The sequence below is a fragment of the Mycteria americana genome, chromosome 2 (genome assembly GCF_035582795.1).
Source record: "Mycteria americana isolate JAX WOST 10 ecotype Jacksonville Zoo and Gardens chromosome 2, USCA_MyAme_1.0, whole genome shotgun sequence".
NCBI classification, from domain to species: domain Eukaryota; kingdom Metazoa; phylum Chordata; class Aves; order Ciconiiformes; family Ciconiidae; genus Mycteria; species Mycteria americana.
Window position 1 is genome coordinate 17,525,922 of NC_134366.1, and position 6,000 is coordinate 17,531,921.

The window sequence follows — 6,000 nt, forward strand, 5'->3', positions numbered from 1 at the left end:
GAGCAAGGCTGCAACAGTTCAGCATGTGAGTCAGCATAGTTTGCATCCACACAGAACTGAGCAGTGCAGTTGGGAACTATAAATTTTCTAGGGAAACAAAGAGCGTGAAATGATTCCCCCAGGGGAATACAGTCAGGCTGCACCTAGCAGGAGCTAACACTCACCTGAAGACAGGAATTTTGTTCGGAACTTTACTGCTGAAAAGCCCATGATTCTCCTATGGCGATTTCAGAAGTTTCTACACAGGACAGACACTTTGGTCCTGCCTGTATCAGAGAGGTTAATAATGATATCATGGCCAGATAAACTTACAGGCACACACACCCATGCCAGGATACAGCTCTTTAAGTCTTTTAATTAACACTCAAATCCTTTAAAGTGAAAGCTGAAGCATATTTCCTATCAGCATAGCAACGAAAAATCTGGAACGTGTCTCACAATACAATAACATCCAACAAAGTCTTCAGACAGGTAAGCAAAGCAGAACTGAAAAAGAACAAACTACACTAGTGCATCTCACCACGCTGTTACCTACAGCCAGATGCATTTAAGGACCAGGCCAACACCCTTTTATTGAGGCCTCAAGAGGCACAGGAAAACAAGATGACACATTGTCGTGGTTTAACCCAGGACACACATCAAGCCTCTGAACATCCCACCAGGGATGAATTTCTTGTGGCAGGAACAGCTGTCAGGCCTGTGTTTCAAGAGCTGTGCACATTACCACTATTCCTTCCTCTTGTCTCACAACAGGCACCTCTGTCTCATGGAAGCTTGATGCAGACCATCAAGAAACCAGGACTGTTTCTCTGAAAACAGAGGCTGGATCTCTACCAGCATTGGTTACACAGGGCAGCACACAGAGCCAGAGGACAGCACATCCTCATCTTGAGCTGCACTTTTGGGTCAGAGGCCATGACACCTCAATGTAGTAACACTCCACACAGTTCTGTTGTCATAAACCTCATTAGCCATGTGAATCAGTCAAGAGAGGTTTCCATTTTCAAGTGGCTTTTGTTTTCATTTTGAACACAAGAGATTAAGATAATTACAGGCTGAGAACATTTTTCAGTACGATATAGTTTGGTTTACTCTTAGAGAAACACACTTGCCATGATAAAAATAACCAGACTAGTTCAGAACATTTTCCATAAGCTATCAGAGGGACTGTTTGCAGACCCAGAAGAACTACATATCTACCAGGATAAGAGTACTGTCTTTCAGCACACGAGATGCTCTCTGAGCTAGAATCAGTCTATGATGACACTAACAACTGTTGAAGACCCAGGACAATACCAAAACTAAATGAATAATTTTCACTTCCTATTTGCTTCCGAGGCCTGATGCTGCTGCCCCGTGCCAAGTAACAAACTCGAGTACACTCAGTCTTTGCAAGACCACTTAAGTCTCTCTTAAGAGAGTCATAAGCCATGATCGCGTGCAGACTTTAAGAAGCATTATTAGTAAAATGGATCCCAAGATGTCACTAAGTAGTCAGCTCTGCAGCATTGGGTGTCCATGCTCTATGTAAAACCCTACAAGCACTGCACTCGTAACTATCAGCATATCCTACTCATTTTTTTCCTTATTAATCACAATACTTCATTGTTTCCCCCCTTTCTAAACGTATCATTGTTTTCTGGAGTTCGGACAACAAGTCAGGGCAAGCTGCAATCCCACTGCTGACCCATTTAAGCCAGGGAAGGTAAGTACTCAACCTCCCCAACAGAGCTGTTGGGCTTTGGGACAAAGAGGTTCCGTGTATCAGTAAACAAGTACCCTGTTGACTTTGTCAGCCTTTCCCAGTACCCCACTGTGCTGTAACCAACCAGCATCATAAAGTCTTTCTTTTTACCACAAGTGCACGCTGCTGCTGCTCATGGTGATGCCTTTTTTTCCAGCTGAAAGAAGAGACAAAACTCCTTCAAAAATTTCTCAGCCCCGCTGCAAAGCGGCCCTTGCGCCGAGCGCGGCAATGGGAGAGCACCCTCTGCCGCGCCTCCAGCTCACTGCTCCCGCCAGCTCCGCCGATGTCCCCGCACAGCACCCCGCCGCCGTACCTGGGCGCTCCCCGCAGCGCGCCCGGCCGCCCGCCACCCCCGGGCCGGAGGCGAAGGGCCGCGGCGCCGGCCGGCCCTTGCTGCCGCTCGGCCTCCGGGCTTGGCCCGACAGCAGGTGCTCCCGCAGCCCGTGCGGGAAACCGCGGCGGGGACCGCAAGCACGGCGCAAGCCCCTTCATCCTCCACATGTTGCTGCGCTGAGGAGAAAGCCCAAAGCCGGAGTGACAGCCCGGCCGCGGGCGGGAGGGGAGGAGGGAGGAAGCGGGGAAGTTTCGTGCAGCACCTTCGCGACGGAAACCCACTCCCCGGACGAGCGAGGAGCCCCCGGCGTCTCGTCAAAGGCAGCGGCCGTGCCCCGGGGGCAGCGCCCGCCCCGGGCCCGCACGGGTGTTCCCTCCCGCGGGGAAGGGGCGGCGAGCCGCGGCCGCCACTCACCTCACAGCCGGCGGCTCGGGGACAGCCACAGCCTCCGGCGGCGGCCTCCGTCCGTCCCTCCGTCCGGCGGGGCGGAGTGGGGCGGGGGAAGCGGCGCGGCCCCTCGCCGCGGGGGGCGGCCTGCGAGGCGGGGCGGGGCGGGGCAGCGCCCCTCGCCTCAGCGCCCCGGCGGGGAGCGGGCTGCCCGGCCCCGGCCGCGCGCCCTGGCGAGACCAACGCCCGCGCGGCGCTACACGGCCCCACGCGGGACGGGACGGGGCGGGACGGGGCGGGGTGGGACGCGCCCCTCGCGCTGGCCCCGGCCCCGGCCCCTCCCCCGCGCCCCCCGCCCGGCTCGCCCCGCTTCCGCGCGCCTCCTGGAGGCGCTGCTCCGCTCCTTAAAGGGGCCGCGCCCGCCGTGGCAGGGGGCGAGGCGTGGCGGCGGGGCGCGGAGCCGGGCCGGCGCGGGTGGCCCGCCCTGGCAGTGGCATGAGAGGCGCGTTTCGCCCGGGCGGAGTCACCTGCCGGGAGCCCCTGGCAGAGGTGACGGCCGCCGGCGCCGGGGTGAAGCCCTGAAGGTAACGCAGCGGCACCAGCTCGTCCTCGTCCCGCCGGGTTGCAACTGGCAGCCATGCGGGGCCGGAACTCGGCAGAGGCCTGAGGGGAGCGTTGGGCCCTGCCTCAGACGCCATCCGCGCCGGCCTCGGGGCGCCTTTCCCCGAGCAAGCCCCACGGGGGGTGGGGGATACCGCAGGTGGACGCCGTGGGGCAGTGGCACCGAGGCACGGTGTCCCAGCGCATCCATACCTTGGAGGTCGAGTCAGTGGCAGATGGGCGTCAGGCTCCCAGCCCTGCCAGCCGGGGAGCGTGAGGAGGCATCGTGCCGCTGGCTCGGGAGCCATCTATGGCAGCGGTGTGAGGGTACCCGGGACCTGAACCTGGGCCTTCCACCTCATCAAACCACGCCGGCCTCTCTGGCCAACGTGTTGAAGCGTGGCGGGACTTTTTTGGGTCCCTTTCGTCATGGCTGGTCCAAAGAATGTTTAATTATTTACTTAAAGGAGAGAGCTGCAGTGCAGCAAAGGAGCTAGGCAGGGCTCAACAGCATTACTCACGCATTAGCCTAAGTACGAATGGCTCCTGCATTAGCAATATTTCTGGGCAGTGTTTCTCTGTAGCGTACACTCAGAGACATAGGACTTTGTTCTCTTTATTGACTCGCACAACCTTTCCAGGCTATCTCGACCAAATTGTAGAGTTTGCTCCTGCTGGGCTGGAGCAGGGCCTGGGAAGCCCTTGGGGAGAAGGCTGTCTAGAGGAACAATTCAATGAATGTCCTGCTTTCTCCCTACTACTGCAACCACAGGGAGTAGAAGCTGGGGGAAGCAGAAAGTCATCACCATTTTTTTATTTAAAGGGAGAAACCTTTTTTTTTTCCTCAGATGCACTTGTTTAAAATTGAGGCATCGTTAGGAAGGTGGAGGAAATACGATTATGATGTTGTAGACCTCACCTCAGTGGTGCAGCAGAGGTATTTGTCCACTCAGTAAAAGGGAAACAGAACATTCAAATTTTCTGATATTAAGCAGCCCAGAAGGTAGAATCGTCCTTTCTTTTATCTTCCTCTCACTTTTATCTTTTACTTTAGACAAACATTTTTCTAAGTGAATTATGTGGAGAATTCAAGCCCTGCTTCACTTGATCAGATCTTACAAAGCAACTTGAAACATGACTACAGCACATACCACATAAAGAATTACCAAAGAGGGAATAATTTGAAGAATATGTTAAACCTGAGAACTTAGGTAGAGAACACATGGAACTGAGCAGAATAGATGGCTTCTGTTCCATTCAGTTGCATATGCAAGAGCAGAGCTATCTTCTCCTCCAAATCTGCATGAAGTCTGTGCAGAGAAACAGGAGGAAATCTTAAGGTGTGGAAACATGCTAAGATGAGGCAAACCTAAAAACTTTCAAATTGACACCCAACAAGTATTTCACAAGGCACACTACAAAGTATCTTTGTCTGCAGCTTTGTGCTCTAGATGAGTTCAGAACTGAATATTGAGGGCTTAGCTTGAAACATTGCTGGGCTTTATAGCTTTGTGGCAGGCAGAAGTTTCTTAATTGCAGGATAATGATGTGGTGTGGGCACATGCCTTTTGTCTGGTGGTTATGAATTACTCTGCAGATACATGAAACCCACATCAAATAGAAAGCATAGATTTGTCCTTCCAGTGTGATTGAGGGAGAGAAGGAGGAAAGCTAGCATGGAAAGGAGGTCAAACATAAACCATAGTAAGGTTAAAAATCTTGGATTAAAAAGTGACCTTGAAAATATGGTTTATCCTGCTGCCTTTCAACACAATTCGTCCTGTCCAACACCCTTATTTGAAACTATCAAAGGCCTTCCCTTTCCTTAAGGAAAAAAAGAGGCAGCACCTTCTCATTAGAATTGTCAAGGTTTAGAGGTGGAATTCTGATCCTGTGAAAAATGCCCTGTAACACAGGCCTGAGAGAATTGTCTGAGTGAAGGGGAGAAGAATTGAAATGTTAAATTTGCCTTTGTTGTGATTGACATGATGCTGTCCTTACTTGTTTTCAAATATCAGAATGGTTTCTTGATGGAACTTTTACAACTGAAAACCTGCAACCCATTTAACAAGAACTCTGTTTTCACCCTAGTTCAGAACTGATTTGTCTGGATTTAGCTTTAGGCACAGTCCCTTCCATCTTCTGCCAGAGACTTTTCTCCTGCAAACTTAATCCATGATCCAGATACACGATTATTTCAAATTTACATTTAAAAAGGAGTGAAAGATTGATTTGAATTCCAAGGGAGGAGGGGGAGGCACAATGATGTTGAATCTTTTGTTCCCAGAAGAACCAGGAAAGAATTAAGATTATTAAAGAAGTATAATTTGGGTCAGACCAACCATCTTAATCCATGTCAGTTAAAAAGATGATTTTCCCCACTTTTTTAATGTGTTAGACACAAGCATGTTTGATTTATGATGGGAGTCAAAAACATCTGTACTTTGGGGCACAAGCAAATGCTTATTTAAACAATGGGGCTCCCTGGGGGGGGATATAGGAAAGAAATGACATTCTTTTGCAAAGAATTCAGTGTTTTTCACTCCATGAAGTATCTTGTTTTGTTTTGAAAAGTACTCTGCCGAAGACACAATGACTTAACCTATTATAAAGGAGTCCAGCAACTTTCACCTTTATGTGACTGGTATGAATATGAACCAGGTTAGCACCGATGAAATACTGTTACTGTTTGCTTGCCTTTGAGTGACCTGTGTGAAAAGAATTGGTCATCTCAGTCTCATTGGCAGCATACAAGTATTCACATCTTAAAAACATTTGGAACTAGTTGGCAGTCTGAGGCCTTGTCTGCACTCAGGATTAGCTCTGATTTCAGGAATTATTTTAGCTTCTGGTACAAACCCACTGTAGATAAAGTTGTGCAAGTTGTGATCCACACTGCTGTCTGCACCATTCGATGGCTGATGTGGGGACT

General features: G+C 50.7%; 1 protein-coding gene across 1 annotated transcript in view; it reads right to left on the minus strand.

Annotated features, from left to right (window-relative positions):
• The window catches only part of SVIL (supervillin), a 143,849-nt gene extending 141,214 nt beyond the window's left edge, over positions 1-2,635 (minus strand). Inside the window, exon 1 of the mRNA XM_075492547.1 lies at positions 2,496-2,635. The gene's annotated coding sequence lies outside the window, so the exon portion shown is untranslated. The remainder of the gene's footprint in view (positions 1-2,495) is intronic.
• Positions 2,636-6,000: the final 3,365 nt, after the last annotated feature.